The sequence below is a fragment of the Chrysemys picta genome, chromosome 1 (genome assembly GCF_011386835.1).
Source record: "Chrysemys picta bellii isolate R12L10 chromosome 1, ASM1138683v2, whole genome shotgun sequence".
Classification (NCBI taxonomy): domain Eukaryota; kingdom Metazoa; phylum Chordata; order Testudines; family Emydidae; genus Chrysemys; species Chrysemys picta.
Genome location: NC_088791.1, coordinates 9,793,916 through 9,815,908, shown reverse-complemented (window position 1 = coordinate 9,815,908; position 21,993 = coordinate 9,793,916). Strand labels below are relative to the sequence as shown.

The 21,993-nt window shown below is 47.8% G+C and overlaps 1 protein-coding gene across 1 annotated transcript in view; it reads right to left on the bottom strand.

The window, feature by feature from the left end:
* Nucleotides 1–20,666, bottom strand: part of PLXNA4 (plexin A4) — a 658,514-nt gene extending 637,848 nt beyond the window's left edge. The window contains exon 1 of the mRNA XM_065552899.1: nt 20,610–20,666. The gene's annotated coding sequence lies outside the window, so the exon portion shown is untranslated. The remainder of the gene's footprint in view (nt 1–20,609) is intronic.
* Between the last annotated feature and the right edge of the window lie 1,327 nt (nt 20,667–21,993).

Here is a 21,993-nt window from a genome sequence, read left to right as displayed (position 1 = left end):
GGATGGTCAAAAACAATCAGATCATTAGAGATCAGAGAGACCTAATAGTTTAGATAGTCCTCCCCCTTCCTCCCCTCAGCAGTCCAGGACTCTTCCCTACTGTATATATTCTGCTGTGTTATCCAGTCTAGTTTTCAACTCAAGCAATGGGGCTTTCACCACTTCCCTTGGGAAGCTGTTCCCCAGTCAAACAGCTCTCACTGACAGGAAGCTGTTCCTGATTATTTGGCCTGATTCTCCCCCCTCCCCCACCACCCCATCTCCTAGTTTCTACCCCCTTGGGTCTAAAGGTACTTTTAGGCTTTTCAGTCTCCCAATCCCCCACCCCAGCCACCCACCCTGCCCCCACAACACTCCAATCTGTCTCTTCTCTAGAGAGACAATAGCGAGATAATCTCTTTTATTGGACCCACTGATGTTGGTGAAACACAACAGAAAGACACCACGCTGGTCCAATAAATTTTATTACCTCACCCACCTTGTCTCTCTAATAGCCTGGGACCAACACCGGCAAGGTGGTGATGTGGCTCTCAACCACAAGGTGAACGGCTCTGAATCTTTTTTTCTCCCCTCTTGTCCCACCTGGTGGGTTGAGAAGAAGGATCTGGTCTTGTTTCTTCCCAGAGGGGATCAGCAGACAAGACATTGGTTCCCATTCTGCGAGCTCCGCCTAGCCCCGAGGTATGCTACCAAGGTAGTGTTCAGACAGTCAGTTACCGACCCCTTCGCCTCATCTTGCAAACACTTTCCAACCATCGAGGCTCCCCTTCCTCTCCCTTTGGGTCCCTGAAAAGCTGCCTGTCCTTGGAACCCCACTGAACTATTCCTCTTCCCCCCACTTCAAATGTTTGTGGGCCGTTCTAGTCACACCCTGGCTCTCATGCGTCCAAACAAAGGGGCAGCTGGAGGAAGGACGGGTGAAATGAGATCCAGGGGACCAGAGAGGACAATGATAAGGAGTGCATAAAGCATAGCCCGGCGCTGTCGAATTAAGAGGACATGAGAGAGGAGACGTTTCAAACTGCAGGAGACAGGCCAAGGGGCCATAATACGGAAGCAGGCAGGTGGAATGACAAAATACAAGGAGGACAAATTCATTGCTTTTTCATTATGGAGGACAATACAAGTGGGACGAACAATCAATATCAAGCAAGGGAGGTAGGAGCACACTGCAGGGAGATAAGGACCTGGGATGTTCAGCATGGAGGGGTGGTACAGAGCTAGAGAGCCATGTTGTACACACAGAAGGCATGGCAGCGAAGAGTAATACAGGCTGGAAAGCTGAGAGGCCTGAAAGCAAGAGTGAACGATGAGGACGCAGGGAAAAGGCAAAAATGGGACACTCCAGAGAGGAAAGCTAAAGAAGTTGGTAAATAGGAGGATGGGCTCAGGCAGGATCTGTCCTGGAATTGGATGGGGTTAGGACTAGGAGGGATGTAGGAAAATATTTATCTGGAAGGAGACTGGGCACCGTGAAGAAAGGATAGTGCAGTGGTTAGAGCACTACTCTGGGCTAGTCACTGCTGTCAGAGCTCTGATAGCAGCCGATGTAGACATATCCGAGCTAGCTTGGGTAGCGATTGCAGCAAAGCTGTGACAGCCTGGACTAAACGCCCAAGTACATCCCCAGGCTCTCTGGTGGGCTGATACCCAGACAGCTCTGTAGCAATCCCTCCTGATCCTGGGGGTTCTGACTCACGATTTTTGCTAATAGTAGGTGGTACAACCAGCCATGGAAAGAGAGGGGTGTGATTTCATAGGGGGCGAATTACAAGAAGACAAAGAACGCCTATGTTTGCATACCACCCTCATCACCATGGTATCAGAGTAAAAAGGACAGAAGGAGAAAGAACAGAAAATGAGAGAGAGAAAAGAAAGGGGTTAGTGAAGAAAGAGAAACAGGAAGGGGAAGTGAAATCCATTTCCCTGATGAACAATAGAACTTGTTAAAGAATCAATGGACAGTCCCCGCTGTAGCCTTTATTTACAGTTAGAAGAATGCTGTTAAGTCCCTTTATGTAACCATCCTTTAAAGTTGCCCATTTTCAAAGGGAATATCCTCTTTATCTCACTGTAGAGGGGCTTAGTCGATCGATCTTTCCCATTACTCAGTGCTTACAAATAAAAACAAGTATGCATGTATGCTAGGTCCCGCAGTTAAAGCAGTACAGATGCTGTGCACACTAGGACAGCCTTCTGCCCCGCGTTGTATATGTGTAGGACTTACACAAAGGTGTCACTACTTTAGCTTCAGCACCAGGAGGGTTATTCGGCTATGAAAATGGACCATTTTTGGAGTGAATTTGTAAGATCTTTGACCCCTTTGCAGTACTGGGCCTTCCCTGTAAGAGTTGGTGTCATCATCTAGAGCAGGGAGTTGAACTCCTTATGCGTCTGGGTGCATAGAAATGGTTAGAACAGAGCAGTGATCTGTCTAGTCCATGATCCTGTCTCAGCCCATGGCCAGGACTAGACACTTCAGAGGCAGGCGCAAGACACCCCATAGTTGACATCTATAGAAGTCTCATCAGTTAGTGGTTAGCATATATCCTGGAACCTTATTTTATTCAAGTGGATACGGTTATCCATATAAAATGCCCACGCTTTTTTTGAATCCTAAGATCTTTGCCTCAATAACACTTTCTGGAAGAGTTCACGAGCGAATTAGACTGTATTAAAAAAAAAAAAGTATGTCCTTTAATCAGTTTTAAATTGGTTACCTTCCAGATTGATCGGAAGATTCCTTGATCTTGTATTTTGAGGACAAGAAAGTAGGAATGCTCAGGTTACCTTCTCTAGACCATTCATTATATTGTACACCTTCCTTGTATCCCTTCTTATTCATGCCCCCTCTAAACAGTCAGATTTTTTTCCTCAGGCTCACCTCAGATGGAAGTCTCTCCATGCCTCGGCTCATTGTCACGACCCATTGCTGGGCCACATTTCTATTTAAACTGTTTGGATTACAAGCTGTTTGGGGCAGGGACTGTCTCTTACTATGCGATTGGTTCCCGTTGTGCCGCCTGCTATACAAATCTCAGTTGCAGCCTCTCTAGACACTACCATAAGACAAATAAAATAATGCTGTCCCTTTAAACTCAGTTAATGTCTCACCTCAGGACTTGACAACAGCCCCACCCCCACCCCTTTAACTGCTTTTATACAAGTTCCCGATGAAGGAATAAACCTGCCAAAGGAATAAAAGCTGCAAAAGGAAAAAGCTTGCTGTGCATGTTGTAGCCCTTTATATCTATGAAGCCCCACTGAAGCCCCTCTCAAATGAATAGAGAGATAATGTTAATGGAATTATGCATTGTGTCTGATCAGGGACTGCCACTGAAAGATAAATGCCAAGGCAAAGCGGAGGCATTTAATCAAAAATAAACCACCTCACCATTTTTCTTCTTCCAAAGAAGCAAACCACGGTCCTGTCACTGCATATTATTTTGCTGGCATTATCTCTTATTTCCAAATAATTCAATAGAACGGGGAGGAGGGGGGAGGGGGGAAATGTGAAATCAAATTAATTAGAGTGACCCAACAAACTTGTGTTTGCACTGGAAGATTTAACATGGCAGCAAATCTAGTAGGAGACAAATTGCATTCGAATTAATTTAAGGGAGATAATTTGGGGCATATCAAGTTTATTTAGGATCAATTTTAATAAGCGAAAATAAAGTCAAGCAGTGGGTGATACAATCAGCCAATCAAAAGCCAACTCTAGTAGAGGTTTAGACAGTAGACTGTCAGTTACTTAGGAAGCCATTATGTAGAAAGCTCCATTTTTGTAGGACTGAGCCAATTAAAGGGGCACTCATTTCAACAAGCTGAACCTATTAGTTATGAATAAATTCTGATGAATCTGGCCCCCTTCTCCCTATTTGCAAGTAGCCAGAGCCCTTAACACATTTTGAGGCTCTGAGGTAAAATTCACTGAGGTCTGGATGGCCAGCAGAAGGCCCCGCGCAGCACTTTAGCCATCAAAATGGCACAAAGCCATGTTGTATGGTCTAGTACATTGGGCACCAGACTGGGTTCTGCCCCTGGTTCTGCCATGAACTCACTGGGACACCTTCGGCAAGTCACTTCCCCTTTGTGCTAATGTAATATAGCCCCATCTGTGCGCTAGGTATACTACAGAGAGGAATGGAAACAGGGTCCTTGCCCCCCTGCAAAGAGATTACAATCTAAATACATTGGGTTTCAACACAATTTTATCTTTATAAGCCGTGGAGTTGATAGTATATATTGGGCCAGATCCTCAGGTGCTGTAATACAGCCTTGCTCCACTGGAGATAGACTTACACCCACTTGATCTGGCCCATTGTATTTATTGAGCCAATAGCTGGTGGTGGAAGACAGTCACTGCCATTCACCAAGGACATTCACTCGTGACCTGAATGCATTTACATTCCTAGACCAGGGACTGTTTTAAAACTGGAGTTTCACTACTTAGTATCCAAAAATATCACACCCAGCTGGTACAAGCTCCCCTGCTGCGGAGATTTTCCAGAGCACACCAAACTCTCCTGCTCCCCTTTAATCCCCCCAGCAGACCTTCAATCCTCAAAGAGACAAGGCACAGGTAAGTGTAATCCTGGCATTCCCATAGGAGGGCTACACATACAGTTACCATACTCCATGTGGGACAAGCAGGAATTAGACCCTATTTCAATGCGGGGGGGAGAGAAGAGGAGATGGAAGGATATTGTCTCCAGGGGATAAGTGGAAGTCACTAGTTTTTTAGTGATTCAAGCGAGACAAGACTTTTAGAGTATTTAGGTTTTGGCTTTAAACTCCACACCAAAAGGCTCCTCATTATAAGTGAGAGCGCCCCTTGATGTACATTGAAATGTCAAAGTAAAATGCCAAAGTAAAAATTCACCTAAGCAGCACTAACACATCATTATCGTAATGATTGATTAATAATAATAAATCAAGGAGCCATTACAGTAGGCACTATGCACTATAAACAATGATCGCATCTCTTATTTGCTGGCATGTTTTCCCTGCAGGGGACGGGGGTGGTATTAACCCATGAGTGGTAGGGCCAGTTTGGGAAGTCAGGGTTTCAAGCAACCACTTCTTTCACTGGTCCAATCTTCCAAATACAAGGATGTACAAGAGATTTCCTCAGATTATCGGGCACCGCAAGACATATTACATCCAAAAGCAATGAGGAAAATCTGTGCCTGACCCTGGGAGAAAGGAGAGATATGGCACCACAGAGCGACCTGCCACCAGATCAGGAACAGACAGGGGTCAGCCTCCAAGCACAGCATGTAACCCTATTATGGGTGGGTGATATTCCCACCCTGAGAGACACCTGCAGGGTCTGTTTCTTCCTCACCATCAGAAGAGACCAGGGCACAACATGGAACCCATGGTCTGACCAGGAGCCTGGCCTATGCAGGAGAATGAGGCACCCAAACCATCGCTCCCATGAGGCAAATGCAAATTGACATATTTTGGATTCCAATATTTCCCCCAAAACCTCAACATTTTCCAGCCAGCTCTCATGGCTTATGCCCCTGCCCATATAGAAATGAGCTATACCAGTATAGCCACCTTTATACTGGTATTACTGCATCCACTCTTGGTGGTTGGTACCACTTGGAACAGTTTGTGTGAAGATGGACCTCACCCTTTAGCTTGTCCTGCCAACGAATTGAATTGAGAACAGACCCAGCACCATGGTAGTTACTAATGCATCCCCTGAATACCGGGCATTCCAGTACTTCCAGGAATGGCATGGGCCCACCTCCACTGGCATGACCCCTCGCACACAGTGCATACAAAGTCACACTGCATGGAGGACACCATTTTGAAAAGCATGCTACCCTGCCCCCTACACTAGCACAGTGTGAACTTCAAAATGGCCCCATCCTCCATGCCATGCATGATACCAGTAGGGTGACCAGATGTCCTGATTTTATAGAGACAGTCCCGATTTTGGGGGCTTTTTCTTATATAGACTCCTATTACCCCCCACGCCCTGTCCCGATGTTTCACACTTGCTGTCTGGTCACTCTAGATACCAGACAAAACCACATCTGGCTTATATCACTCTGGACAGGGAACAAGTCAGACAAAAGCAGGACTGTCCAGCTTAAAACCAAATGAAGGGCCTGCCTATGGTGTGTCATCACTGCTCATCCTGTTGGAGAACAGAAGAACTGTTCACAGTCCCTCTTAGGAAGCACGGTTGTTACGGCCCATGGTTTGTTGTCCCCTGTCAATGAGGATGCAATTGGAAATGATACATGCCGGGCCATAAAAGATTGGGAGGCCTTTAAATCTTCATAGTGATTTATGCCTCTGTAATTAAGGGCTTTTAAATTTTAATTTAAAAGTTATGGGAGTTGTCTTTCCTTCTGAAAAATGCATTTATGGTTGGCTGCTTGGGTGAACTGAATAGCATTAAGCCCCACAGAGTCTGCTAGCCCTGAGATCACAGCGCTTCCTCAAGCATAGGCAGTGGGGTGGGATAGAAGAGGAGAAATAAATGCCAACTTTTGACTGCAGCTTTAAGATCTTGCAATAATAAATCAGCTAATTTCACCTAGACGGCTCGGAATAGGCTCTCTGTGTCCTAGCCACTTTCCTGAGAAACTCTGCAAGACTCTTCAAGGGGTACTGCCAAAAGAGCACAACAAACTGTGTCCCAAATCTTTTTGCACTCTGAGAGAAAGTTATCCAGACAGCAGAAACTCTAGGGTAGAGTGCAGAACAGAGTGGTGTGGAATCTAGGGTTACCATATCTCATAAATAAAAAAAAGAGGACCCTCCACGGGTCATGGCCCCGCCCATTTCCCCACCCCTAGCCCCGCCCAACTCCGCCCCTTCCCCCACCCTAACTCCGCCCCCTCCTCCCTCCCACTCCCAGCCAGGGGGAAAGGGCTGCCCCAGTGCTACCAGCATCACGGTTTCCCGGGCAGCCTCCAGACCCTGCGCCCCCAGCTGGCGCTTCCCCAGCGCAGCTGGTGCCCGGGAGGGGAAGTGCCCAGCCGGGGGTGCAGGGTCTGGAGGCTGCCCAGCAAACCGTGAAGCCGTTAGCGCTCGGGCTTTGGGCAGCCCCTATGCCTCCGGACCCTGTGCCCCCAGCCGGGCACTTCCCCTCCGGGGCTCCGGCGGCTCTGCGTAACTTAGACTGTATAAGTTACACAGAGCCAAAGAGGAGCAGAGCCCCCGCAGCTGGAAGCTCTGCTCCTCTTAGGCTCTAAGAGCCGGGCTGCCCCAGCGCTACCGGCTTCGGGCAGCCCCCGTGCCTCCGGACCCTGCGCCGCCGGAGCCCGGGAGGGGAAGTGCCCGGCTGGGGGCACAGGGTCCGGAGGCAAGGGGGCTGCCCGAAGCCGGTAGCTCTCGGGCAGCCCGGTTCTTAAACAGAGCCTCCAGCGGCTGGGGCTGTGTAACTGACACTGGGTCAGTTACACACAGCCCCGGCGGCTCCAGCCCTCGCGGCTCTATTTAAGAGCCGGGCTGCCCGAGAGCTACCGGCTTCGGGCAGCCCCGTGCCTGGAGACCCTGCGCCCCCAGCCGGGCACTTCCCCTCCCGGGCTCCGGCGGCGCAGGGTCTCCAGGCACGGGGCTGCCCGAAGCCGGTAGTGTTCAGGCAGCCGGGCTCTTAAACAGAGCCGCCATTTTCCCGGACATGTTCGGCTTTTTGTCAATTCCCCCCGGACGGGGGTTTGACTGCCGAAAAGCCGGACATGTCCGGGAAAAAGAGGACATATGGTAACCCTAGTGGAATCATTGGTGCAAAGCCAGTAAATCTGGTTATTGGGGAATTCCCCCAGCATGTGAGCCTGCCCCAGGTGGTACAGAGCTGAGGTATCAGGTTCACAGATTCCCAGGCCAGAAGGAACCATTGTGATCTAGCCTGACCACCTGTCGAGCGCAGGCTAGAGAATTACCCAAAATAATGCCGAGGCAGCCTAGAGCACATCTTTCAGAAAAAAATCCACTCTTGATTTTAAAGTTGTCGATTATAGAGACTCCACCATGACTCTTGGTTAATAGTGCCAATGGTCAGTTACTCTCACTATTAAAAATGTATGCCTTATTTCCAGTCTGAATCTGTCTAGCTTCAACTTCCAGCCATTGGATTGTATTATACATGTCTCTACTAGATTGAAAGACTCATTTTTTAAATGTGTCCCTGTAATAGGTCCTAGCCGGGGCTCGACCCTTCCGGCAGGAGGGGAGCCACACCGACTCACTACTGTGGGAACAAGCAGTCAGTTAGTCCCGAAGCTCCGGCTCTTTGGTGCAGGGCCGGAGCGACCACAGTGAAAGCTCAGGCCCTGGACTGCAGGGGCGGAGCAAACACAGTAAAGCTCAGGCCCTTGACTGTAGGGGTTGAGCGAGCAAACAGTTCAGAGCCCAGGCCCTAGATCAGGGCGGGGCAAACACAGTTAAGCTCACGCCCTTGTTTGCAGGGAGCTGAGTCAGCAAGCAGTTCAGAAGTAGGGTGACCAGACAGCAAATGTGAAAAAATCGGGATGGGGGTGGGGGGTAATAGGAGCCTATATAAGAAAAAGACCCAAAAATCGGGACTGTCCCTATAAAATCGGGACATCTGGTCACCCTATTCAGAAGCCCAGACCCTGGATCAGGGCGGGGCAAACACAGGTAAGCTCAGGCCCTTGTTTGCAGGGGCTGAGCAGGCAACTACTTCAAAGCCCAGGCCCTGGATCAGGGCGGGGCAAACACAGTTAGGCTCAGGCCCTTGTTTGCAGGGAGCTGAGCGAGCAAGTAGTTCAAAGCCCAGGCCCTGGATCAGGGCGGGGCAAACACAGTTAGGCTCAGGCCCTTGTTTGCAGGGGCTGAGCGAGCAACTAGTTCAGAGCCCAGGCAAGGCACGCCTAGGCTTTCTGTAGCCGAGCGCTGGGTGAGGGGGAAGCCTGCCACCCGTGAGCGGGGGTGGCAGGGGGGAACGCAGGCCCACCCACTCCACTGCGTTCCAGCCCGGGGCCCTAGCAGTGGTTACTGCCGCTGCTGGTCAGTGGGGTATCCAGACCGCAACACACTGACATTGGCTCACACTCAGTTGCAGCCGGACCGGGGTCGGCTACCCCCGGGCCACTTCCGTGATCCCCCTCAGAGCCTACCTCGTTCGTCGCGCCGGGCTCAGGCCAGTCCATCTGCATGGGCTCCTCTCTGCCAGGGCTCGGTGGCAGGTCCGGTAGCTCTGCCGGGAAGTCAGGCCAACGGTCCTCGGGCGGCTCCTCTGGGTAACAGCAGGGGCGAAGGGGTTCGGGTGCAGTCTCGCCCTCCGGGTTGGTGGGATGGGGTTCCCAGGGATTCTCCCAGTGTCGGGCGTGAACGGGCTCCGGCGGCTCCTCCTCGTAGCGGGCCCGGGGTAGCTCAGGCCAGCTAGGGTCCAGGCCTCGGTCTTCGACGGTCTCCTGGCCGGGAGCTCCCGGCCGCACGTCTGCTCCCTGTGGTGGCTGGCCACCGACTGAGCTCTGGCGGCCAGCCTTTATACTTCCTGTCCCGCCCCTTGACTTCCGGGGGGCGTGGACAGGCGGTGGTGGTCCCACCCACTCTGGGGTCTGCACGTGGGCTCCCTCTTCTGGGCAGGAGGGGAGCCACACCGACTCACTACAGTCCCCCTCCGCTCCCCCAGATACATACAGACTGTAATCACATCACCCCTTAATTTTTGTGGGTCTTCTCTGAACCCTCCCCAATTTATCGACATCTTTCTTGAGTTGCAGATACCAGAATGGGACACGGTGGTTGGACCATTGCCAAATTGGGAGGCAAAATAACCTCTCTACTCCTACAGGAGATTCCCCTGTTTAATGCATCCCAGGATCGTATTAGCTTTTTTGGCCACACTGGGAGCTCATCTTCAGCTGATTATCCACCATGAACCCCAAGTCCTTTTCAGAGTCACTGCTTCCCAGGATAGAGTCCCCCATCCTGTAAGCATGGCCGACGTTCTTTGCTCCTCAATGTACACTTATGGGTTTGTACATTTATATACTCTAAGTCACCTTCTTCCCAGCTGCAGCAGTGTGTTGCAGGCACAGCTGCTCTCCGGCTATCCTTGACTCCTGAGAAGGTCCCTTTGGTGTCCTATGGCAGCTGAGAGCAAGGCCTCATCTCCACAACAAAGCTGTGCTTGTTTAGTTAGCTCAGTTCTTTTGTGCGTCCACCTTTGTTTCAGTTGAGCAGTGCCTATCAAGTGAGGTCAAGTTGATTGCTTACCAAAGCAAGTTCAATCAGTAATGGCCCTCAAATCAAAACGCAAGATTCCACTCAAGTGTGATCGCACCAAATTAACTAATCCAATACCGCGTTCTCCTGTAGACTACGCCAGAGTTACAGAAGCCTGGAGGTCACTGGCTCGGCAGGCCCCCAAGCCAACTCCAAAATCCCAGGAGCTATAAAACTGATAGAGTCGCCCTGCTCTCCCTACTTCAGTTCCTGCACAGAGTCCAGAGCAGAACCAAAACAAATCAAATCCATTGTCTGGTGACTATTAAAACATTCTGGGATGGAGTCTCAGAGAGCACAGTTTAAACAAATTTAGAACCCACTTGGCAAGGAATATAAACTGGACAGGACTTAGGCTGGCTGATTGACCTTGGGCATGTCACTTCATCCCTATGTTCCTCATCTGTAAAACGGGGATAGTGAGACCAACCTCCTTTGCAAAGCACTTTGAGATCTACAGATGAAAAACACTAGTGTTAATTATTATTAAGGCTGCTCGACAGACAGATCCTGTGGTTCTCTCTAGCTCCCAGACTAACTAAACAGCCTGTGCTGCATTGTGTCACCGTTCAAGGTGTCTCAAAGACCTGAACTGGACTCCAGAGTCACAGAAAGGAGTGCTGATTGCAGTACCACTTAAATGCAAAACTGAGAACTTTGGAGGCTGTAAAGGAGTCTACTCACCATTAGGCATTACCACGCTCCGGCTGGGCTAGCACCCCCTGCCAATAGTCACTCTGACACGGTCATGATTTCTCCATTAGGTAACTCAGACCTCCAGCCAGTTCACAAGATTCAGTCCACCCCTTCCCGGGTCCCCCTGGGCCACTTCCTACTTCAAGGCTTCTTGCTTTCCTTCTAGGGCTCCCAGTTTTCTCCCCTGTTTAGTCACAGTCTCTCCCAGGCCTCCCTGCTTGGCAAACTTTCCTCAATGTCTCTGCTTGGTTAGGATCCCTCCCTGCTCTGAGCTTCCAGCCAGCTCTTTCCCTAGCTGCACCATAAGCCTGGCTCTTTATGGGGAATTGCCAGATTCCCTTCAGGTGGGGCTCATTCTGTAATCAGGTTGGCTTAACCCCAGGTTCTCCAGCCTTATTGGAAATCCTGGGGGAAGCCACCCTGTTACAAGGTTTTTCTATTTTGGCTTGGGCAAAAAGCCAGGTTTCAGGCTGCTGCCTGCTTCCTTATTTTAGTCCCCTGGTCACGGTTTTAAAATTAGTTTTCATAGAATCATAGAATCATAGATTATAGGACTGGAAGGGACCTCGAGAGGTCATCGAGTCCAGTCCCCTGCCCGCATGGCAGGACCAAATACTGTCTAGACCAGGGGTGTCAAACTCAATTGCACAGGGGGCCAAAACTCAAAACTCGCGGGCCGAACAGTATAACCATTTATTTAACAGACTAAATATTTATGTTTTTTAACCATTAATATGAACCAAAATACAGGATATCATTCCAAAATAAATACATTTCAACTTAAAATATTTTGCTCTTCATAAAAAAATATCCTGTCAATACAATACATTCAAAATCTGTACATGCTGGAATATTAAAAAATCTGAAAATATAAATAAAAAATTGAATTTAAAGCAAAAGTATAATCATAACAAATCATAACATTCCATTTTCTTGTCCTATTTAGTCAGAGCCTGATACTTGGAGTCTTTTCTTTGCAACAAGTTCGTTTATGTTTGGGGTTAGGTTCTGTGTTGTGAAGATTCTCAGGTTCGATTGCAGGTGTTCATCAGTGAGGCGACTCCTGTGTGACGTTTTGTTAATTTTCATCACAGAGAACAGCTGCTCGCACAGATATGTGCTGCCAAACATCGACAGGATTCGAGCCGCATGTTGGCGGAGCTGCGGCATCGCTTCAGGAATGAAGCGAGTGAACTGTGCTGGCCCCGCAGTGTCGTACTTTGCCTTCAGTGTCCCGTTACATTGCAGTTCTATCAGCTCCATCTGCATTTCTACAGGTGCGGTTTCCACATCGACTGCAAATGGGTTGCGAAGCAGCTCGAAGTTACTTTTCTGTGCCTCAAAGTCACTGAAGTGCCGTGCGAACTCAGTGCGCAGCGCGCTGAGTTTTTCAGCAAAGGTGGCATTTGGGAAAACTGTGGCACTTTCTTGGTTCCGTATTACTTGGCAACAGGGAAAGTGAGACAAGTTGCATTGGTGCATTTGTGTCTCCCATAAGCGCAGCTTCACTTGAAATGCCTTCACTGCATCATGCATATCGGTTATTATGTGCTCCCGTCCCTGGAGTTGAAGGTTTAAAGCGCTAAGATGCGACGTTATGTCAGCCAGGAACGCCAACTCACATTTCCACTTTTCATCCCGCAGAACTGTGCAGTCTTTCCCCTTACTGTCCATGAACTGGCAGATTTCCTCTCGCAGCTCAAAGTGTCTTTTGAGAACTTTTCCCCGACTTAGCCACCGGACCTCCGTATGATATGGCATATCGCCAAACTCGCTATCTATTTCCCGCAGAAAAGACTGGAATTGGCGGTGATTTAAACCGTGGGCTCTGATAAAGTTGACGGTTTGTGTTACAGTGTTCATCACATGATCCATTTTTAGGACTTTAGCACTCAGCGATTCCTGGTGTATGATGCAGTGATACACTGTCAACTCACCGGCACAGTTCTCCTCCCGCATCTTTGAGCGCATCCTTCCCACCAGTCCATTTTTTTCACCACACATAGCAGGTGCGCCATCTGTTGTAAGTCCAACGAGTTTTTCCCACGGCAGTTTCATGTCGGTTACACTTTGAAATACATTTCCAAAGATGTCTTCTCCTTTCGTTGTCCCGTGCATCGATTTAATGTCCAGTATTTCCTCTGTTACGCACAAATTGGAATCCACACCACGGATAAATATCGCCAGCTGTGCAGTGTCAGTCGCGTCAGTAGTTTCATCCACGGCAAGGGAGTATGCAACAAAATCTTTTGCTCTTTCAATCAACTGTGTTTTCAAATCAGTCGCCATCTCACAAACCCGATTAGCAACAGTGTTTCTGCTGAGGCTTACATTTGCAAACGCTCGCGTTTTATCTGGACAAAGGACATCGCACACTTTCATCATACAATTCTTTACGAATTCCCCCTCGGTAAACGGCCGTCCTGATTTGGCGATCTCTTCGGCCACAATGAAACTTGCTTTCACAGCAGCTTCACTTTGTGATTTTGCTTTGGTGAAAAACGTCTGCTGGGATGTCAAATTCTTCTTCAACTCCTCTACCTTTTGTAGCTTCTGTCCTGCGCTCAGGTTTTTGAATTTGTTCTCATGTTTCGTCTCGTAGTGCCGTCTTAGGTTATACTCCTTCATTACAGCGATATTACTCCCGCAAAGGAGACACACTGGTTTACCTGCAATTTCAGTAAACATATACTCATTCTCCCACCGGCTTTGAAAGCCTCGGTTTTCAGAATCAATTTTTCTCTTGGCCATTGTTGGGGTCTAGCTTTGATTTGAGATTAGCGTTGTATACATCAACAGACCGCGAACTTGAACCGCGGCTTGCCGTTGGCGGCAATTGCACTGCATCATGGGATTTGTAGTGTGTGTTATTGGGGCGTCATATCACAGGGCCATTAAAAACAGATATATAAAACGATTTCGCGGGCCGGATATAATTGTATGGCGGGCCGGATGTGGCCCGCGGGCCTTGAGTTTGACACATGTGGTCTAGACCATCCCTGATAGACATTTATCTAACCTACTCTTAAATATCTCCAGAGACGGAGATTCCACAACCTCCCTAGGCAATTTATTCCAGTGTTTAACCACCCTGACAGTTAGGAACTTTTTCCTAATGTCCAACCTAGACCTCCCTTGCTGCAGTTTAAACCCATTGTTTCTGGTTCTATCCTTAGAGGCTAAGGTGAACAAGTTCTCTCCCTCCTCCTCATGACACCCTTTTAGATACCTGTAAACTGCTATCATGTCCCCTCTCAGTCTTCTCTTCTCCAAACTAAACAAACCCAGTTCTTTCAGCCTTCCTTCATAGGTCATGTTCTCAAGACCTTTAATCATTCTTGTTGCTCTTCTTTGGACCCTTTCCAATTTCTCCACATCTTTTTTAAAATGCGGCGCCCAAAACTGGACACAATACTCCAGCTGAGGCCTAACCAGAGCAGAGTAGAGCGGAAGAATGACTTCTCGTGTCTTGCTCACAACACACCTGTTAATGCATCCCAGAATCATGTTTGCTTTTTTTGCAACAGCATCACACTGTTGACTCATATTTAGCTTGTGGTCCACTATAACCCCTAGATCCCTTTCTGCCGTACTCCTTCCTAGACAGTCTTTTCCCATTCTGTATGTGTGAAATTGATTTTTCCTTCCTAAGTGGAGCACTTTGCATTTGTCTTTGTTAAACTTCATCCTGTTTAACTCAGACCATTTCTCCAATTTGTCCAGATCATTTTGAATTATGACCCTGTCCTCCAAAGTAGTTGCAATCCCTCCCAGTTTGGTATCATCCGCAAACTTAATAAGCGTACTTTCTATGCCAATATCTAAGTCGTTGATGAAGATATTGAACAGAGCCGGTCCCAAAACAGACCCCTGCGGAACCCCACTCGTTACGCCTTTCCAGCAGGATTGGGAACCATTAATAACAACTCTCTGAGTACGGTTATCCAGCCAGTTATGCACCCACCTTATAGTAACCCCATCTAATTTGTATTTGCCTAGTTTATCGATAAGAATATCATGCGAGACCGTATCAAATGCCTTACTAAAGTCTAGGTATACCACATCCACCGCTTCACCCTTATCCACAAGGCTCGTTATTCTATCAAAGAAAGCTATCAGATTGGTTTGACATGATTTGTTCTTCACAAATCCATGCTGGCTGTTCCCTATCACCTTACCACCTTCCAAGTGTTTGCAGATGATTTCCTTAATTACTTGCTCCATTATCTTCCCTGGCACAGAAGTTAAACTAACTGGTCTGTAGTTACCTGGGTTGTTTTTATTTCCCTTTTTATAGATGGGCACTATATTTGCCCTTTTCCAGTCTTCTGGAATCTCTCCCGTCTCCCATGACTTTCCAAAGATAATAGCTAGAGGCTCAGATTTTCCCTCATAAAGTAATGGCGCAAACTCAGAACCTCTTTGATTTCGAGTTACAAACCCAAAAGGGACCTGTTTTCCAGTTCAAGTTAGGATGCCGCTGAAATCTCATGAGAACAGCAAATCTCATGGTATTTCCAGGAGGGAGGAGGTCACAGGGGAAACAGCTTGAGAAGAGCTTGATGGCTTATGAAACCTCAAACTTCTCTGCGGCGTTGGGGGAGATAGATGCTTAAAACCATAAGGAGAGAGCAATTAAGAGGCATAGGGCAAGAGAGAAGGGGGATGTTCGAGGTGAGGTTAGAGATGAGATGGAACTGATGGGGCAGAGAAATCCAGGGATGCTGGTCCAGACGACAGAAGCAGAGGAGAAGGCCCAAGCCAGGGCCAGCTCTAGCATTTTTGCTCCAAGAGGGAATGACGGCCCCGCTACCGGACGTGCCGCCCCACTCTTCATTGGCCGCCTCAAGCACCTGCTTGCTAGGCTGTTGCCTGGAGCCGGCCCTGGCCCAAGCATTGACAGGATGAAGGGAAAAAGAGGGGGCTTGAGTCAAGATGAGCAGAAAGGTAGGTGTGAAGAGTGAAAGTGATTTGCAAGGTAGGATGGAGTAAATATAACCCACCGGCTCAGCATGTGTTGTGTGTCCCTCTCTAGTGGTTGGACTAAATGAAATAAGATAAGAGCCTACTCCTACCCTGTTTCCCCGAAAATAAGACATCCTCCGAAAATAAGGCCTACTTACAGTTTTGCCTCTCGTTGTAATATAAGGCATCCCCCCGATAATAAGACCTCCCCGATAATAAGGCATCCACCGATAATAAGGCATTTTTCATTTCTGAAAAATAAGACATCCCCTGAAAATAAGACCTAGCGCATCTTTGGGAGCAAAAATTAATATAAGACACTGTCTTATTTTCAGGGAAACAGGGTACTACCAGCGTTTAGTGCCTAGGCCTAAGGTCCCAGGTTCGAAACCTGCTGATGAGCTGCAGTGGGGAAGAGATGTGATTGCATAAATCCACTGAGCGCTCAAACACGACCCAAATCTCCTGACTCAGTTCAGCAGAATACCTCCAGCGACAGGGCGTGATTCTGATCCCAGCCCAGGGTTACACTAGCCTGAGTCCATTGGCTTCACTGGAATTACTCTTGATCTAGAGCCGGTAAGACCAGCGTTATACCCACTGTACCTACGTACTGTAGGCTCTGATATTTAGAAACCGGGATGATGTGGCTGGCTGAGCACAGGAACTAGGCCCCAGCCCTGCTATGAGTTTTGTACAGACAAACCACTGCACCTGCACAGATCAGAGCACTGGCCAATATTTGGTTATAGTTATGAGATCCAAAGACAGGGCATTAGGCTGGGAGTCAGGACAACCCAGTTTCTGGTCTCAACTCTGCCACTGACCTGCTGTGTGACCCTGGGCAAGTCCCTCCATCTCTCTGTTTCCCCTCCCACTCATTGTCTGTCTTGTCTACTTAGCCCAATAGTTCTTTGTGTCAGGGGCTGTCTCTCATTGTGCACACAGACTGCCTCAAGCTATGGGACCCTAATCTTGATTGTGACCGCTAGAGCTACTGTAATACAAATAATAATTTCCAGCCCATCTATTTTTTATGTGCTACTGATCTATATTAAACAGTTGGTGATTAGTACATTTATGCCGCGTTAAATCTAGATGTTTGCTTTTCGTGATGGGTATATATATGCATGGCTTTTAACTTTATGTACGGTAGAGTGTTTTAATTAGAAAATCAATAATTTTTTAAAAGACTTTCAAACTTATGACTGCTGCACTGTGCAACGTTCATGGCTGGGTGTAGCGAGCGTTCTCCGACTCTTCGTTGGTGCAGTACATAAACCTCATCTATCACAACAGATCCGCAGACTTTTTTTTAACCCAAGAAGCTGTTTATTCCTTATTATGTTGGCTGAGTCTCTCTTCCCCAGTGAGGCCTCATTCCTGCCAGCTGATCCACACGGGTCGACCCCTGCACCTCTGAAGCCCCGCTGATTTCGATAGAAGTCACTGCTATTGAAAGGCCATAAGCAGTATGATCTAGTGGGTAGCGCACTGGACTGGGAATCTAGCAACCCAGGTTCAATTCCCAGTTCTAACAGAGACTTCCTGTGTGACCTTAGATAAGTCTCTCTGTACCTCCGTGCTCCATCTGTAATATGGAGAGAATACTTCATGGGGAAGGATAAAATCCATAAAGGACTATGACATGCTTAGATACAGCGGTAATGAGGGTTGTATAAGTAGCTGGAGTCATAGGATGAATAATTACACTGAGCTTTCATATAGCTACATCAGTAGCTATCAAAACACTTCACAGCCTTTATTATATTTATCCTCACAACACCCCGTATAAGGTAGGGAAAAGCTCATATCTCCATTGTACAGATGAGAAACTGAAGCACAGAGAAACCAAGCGACTTGTCAAAGGTCACACACAGGACAGGGGCGGCAGGTCCAGCTATTCGGCGGCAATTCGGCGGACGGTCCCTCACTCCCGCTAGGAGCGAAGGACCCTCCGCCGAATTGCCGCCGCAGATCGCGATCGCGGCTTTTTTTTTTTTTTTTTTTTTTTGGTGGCTGCTTGGGGCGGCCAAAACCCTGGAGCCAGCTCTGGTCACACAGGAAGTCTTTGGCAGAGCATGCGATACAGTGGCTCCTTTGAAAAGGGTCCCGTTCTTTGCAAACAACTTTGGTCTCGGGCCTGACAAACTCACTACACCAAACACGTGTCTTGCAGGATATATTTATCCATAAAAAGTAGCATTTGAGGTATCTCCAGAAAGCTCCTAACTTGTAAAGAGTCATACTCCTTGCAAGATGTGTATATGGGCAATATTTAAGGAATAATAGAACTATACTGACAGGATCCTTTATGGACTTGGAGTAAAAGTTAGGGCTTGTCTACACTTGAAATTCTACTGTGGCACAGCTGCTGTTGCGGCAACCCTTCAGTGTAGACACTCGCTACAGCAACAGGAGAGATTTTCCCATCAGCGTAGTTAATCCACCTCCCCGAGAGGCAGTAGCTAAACTGACGGACGATTTCATGGGGGTTAAGTCTGCTTAACTAGGGGCAGGTCTAAACTACAAATTTGCAGCTGCACCCCTGTAGCACGGCTGGTGAAGACGCTCTAAGCCGATGGGAGCGAGCTCTCCCATCGGCTTAATAACTCCACCTCCACGAGAGGCGGTAGCTATGTTGGCAGCTATGTGACGGCGGGCAAAGCTCTCCTGCCAACATAGTGCTATCTACATGGGGGGAGGGTTAGGGTCGGTATAACTACATCCCTCGCCCAGGGGGGTGGATTTTTCACACCTCTAATAAGGGTACGTCTTCACTATCCGCCGGATCGGCGGGTAGTAATCGATCCCCAAACGCGCTCCCCGTCGACTCCGGAACTCCACCACAGCGAGAGGCGGAAGTGGAGTCAACGGGGGAGCCGCGGCCATCGATCCCGCGCTGTGAGGACCTGAGGTAAATCGATCTAAGATACATCGACTTCAGCTACACTATTCTCATACCTAAAGTTGCGTATCTTATATCGATCCCCCCCAGTGTAGACCAGCCCTAAGTGACTCAGCTGGATTGATGTAACTTTTGTGTGTAGACTTGGCCTTAGTCACCCGGGAATAATGTGTCTCAGTGGTGGGCCATTCAAGCAGGAGAGAGTTGTCACCCCGCCCTGTTTAGCCAGTGATGCAGGCAAGGCTCAGTGGTCTAGCCTTGCCCCATCTCAAGACTTACAAAGGAAAAAACATCAGACATAACTGCAAACAGTCAAAACGTCTTGGAAGTAAAAAAAAAGAACATGAATAAAGACAAAAGACTGTCTCAGGATAACAGAGAAAGGGAAAAGGCATGAGGTGGCCTTTCACTGAGGGGACAACTTGGGGAGCAGGGATGCTCCAATGAAAAAGTGGATCCTGGTTTCTGTGAAGCCAGCAGACTGAATTTTGGGAGGGGGAGAAACCTACTTTATTAGATAGGAAAGGTAACTATGGATAAATGTGGACTCAGATTCATGTTTTATGATTTTGTTGTGTGGTGTAACCATTTGTTTCCACCACTCTCTCTCGGTTCTAGTTAACTCTCCATTCTTTCTTAAATAAACCTACTTTTGTTTGATTATAATTGCTCACAGGTGCTGTGCAGTTTACAGGAGCAGGGGTTTAAGGTAAAACCAGTAAACCAAGTCACACTGCTGCTTTGGGGCAGAGCAACTGGGATTTTTGTGGCTAGCCAGTGTCAGGAGCTGGATATCACAGGAGAGCGATTCAAAGGGACTCAGGTGCATCTACTGTTAACCTGCAAGGCGAAGACAGGGCTGGTATAGGGCAGAGAAGAGTATTTGATAGGCTAACAGGCTCCCAGAATTAGGGAGCTGACACCCAGTTAAGCACATGCAAATCTCCCTCATGCTGGAGACAGGGGATAATGAGATGACCAACAATCCTGGTTGCCATGAGAACGATCATAGAACAGGGAACTGAACCTGAGTCTCCCAAGTCCTAGCCTAGTGCTCTAACCACTGGACATTTCTTCCTCACTACAAGGTCTGCCTCACAGGATCAGGGCCTTGAAGGCCTGGCAGTGGTATGAGCCATCAAAATGTTAGGACCCCTACCCTAGAGTAAAGCTGTTTCTCCAAACCTTTGAGCTCAGTTTTCTCCAAGTATAAATCCATTGGGCCAGAGATCTGCAGTTGGCACGTCCATTGTAGTCTATGGAGCGATAATGATTTACACCAGCTGAAGACACTGTCCCACATTGACCTCAATAGAGTTAGAGCTGCATAAAGGAGAGGAGAATCGGTCCTCTCGGGCCTACAGAGTCAGGAGACACACATCAAGAGAACAGCCCCTCTCACTGTACTTTGGAATTTCTTCTTCTAGCCAGGCATTGGCAAAGACGAAGGAAATGATTTAAACGAACCTGGAACTTCCCAAAAGGTCTGGTTTGAATTCTGGAGCAAGGTAGCGGCTGCAGTGAATTATGTAGTTGCCCATGGCCATACTGGATCAAACCACTGGGCCCACCACGGATGCACCCGTTTGCCCTATAAATACACATAATCTTACAAAGCTTTTGGCCTTGGTGGGAATGTGCCATCTCCTCAGGAATAAGAAGGGGAAAACATAACAGGAGTTAAGAGCACTTACCAGCTAGAGGAGATGAAGTTACAAAATGGCTGCTTTAAAGCGTCAGCTGCCTTGCTCCATTTAAAGTGCCAGCCCCCTGAAAAGCATGCTAGGAAAAAGTTCCTACAAGGCAGCAACCTTACCTTAAGAAGAATGAGTAGGGATTAGGCAGTTTTCAAGACAGGTGTTGTGTGTTCCGTCATTACATTGTTGTGTCAGTTATATCCTGTGGCAGAGAATTCCACAGGTTAATTCTGTAAAACAAAGTGGCAGGACAACTCACACTGAGGTATTTAGTAGTTTAACTGATTGGTAAAAGCTTATCTAGGGAGTTAAAGGGTATTGCTGAATTACCGCTTCCAATGAAAGTTAAGTCCTTGGCCCTAAGTATTTTTATTAGGATTTATTGAGCAGCGTTAGGGACCTCAGTGAAAAGTAAGACATGGTCCTTATCCCAAGGATCTTATGTTCTAAATGAGAGAGACAATGTCAATGTGGTTCATACACATAATTAACTGGGTGACCAAATGAAAATCTGTTCTCAAGGCACCGTGTATGTGTCAGAACAAACCGTAGGGAGTTCAGAGAGGGACTGGCATGAGAGGAGTTAAATCCTCATTTTCCCACTTGTGAGGGGTTTTTCCTTCACAGTACTTTGTTTAAATTAAGGGGTGGGGGGCAGCATTGTCTAATGGTTAAAGCAAGGGATGGGAGTCAGGAGACCTGGCTGCTCCTTTAGACTCTGCCAATGATGCTGTTTGTGACTTGGCAAACCATTTATTATTCTTTAATGTTGGTAGCAGCAGCTAGAGGCCCAAACCAAGATTAGATCCCCATTGTGTGAAGTGTTGCAAATACATACAATTAAAGAGACACTCCCTAGTTTACAAGACAGCGAGTGGGGAAACAGAAGTACTATTTTGTACTGTTTTACAGATGGGATGCTCAGGTGTGGTAATCTCAAATGGTGAAATTCAGTTTCCCATTCAAGGTCGCACAGAGAGTTTATGCCAGAGCCAGGAATTGAATCTATGTCTTTTGAGTTCCAATCCAGTACCTTAATCACCCTATCAGCCTTCCTCCTTATTTAGGCCCTCAGCCTATTTAAATCAATGGCACAATTCCCATTAACTTCAGTGGGAATGGGCCCTTTAACCTCAGCGTGCCTCAGTTTCTGCAGCTGTGAAATGGGTATTATTCTACCTCCCCACCTTCACATAGTCCATGGAGATCCTCCCATCGTGAGCAAAGCTGCACATCAGTACAAAGTGGGATTACCATCACCGCTGCTGCCTGCCACTGCCGAGGGACCCAGAGTTACTCCAGGCAATTAAAGCCAATGAATCGATTCATTTCAGCCAGTCTGCTGAGAGGAAGATAGAAACCTCCTATGGCGGCAGGAGCTGTGACCACTCATGTAAACACAAGTTAATCAACAACTCGCATTAAATAAGTAGAGTCAGGTGATGACCCCAATTTCTTTTATTCCAGGGTATATTTCTTCAGCAGCAGCTCCCATCAGCATTT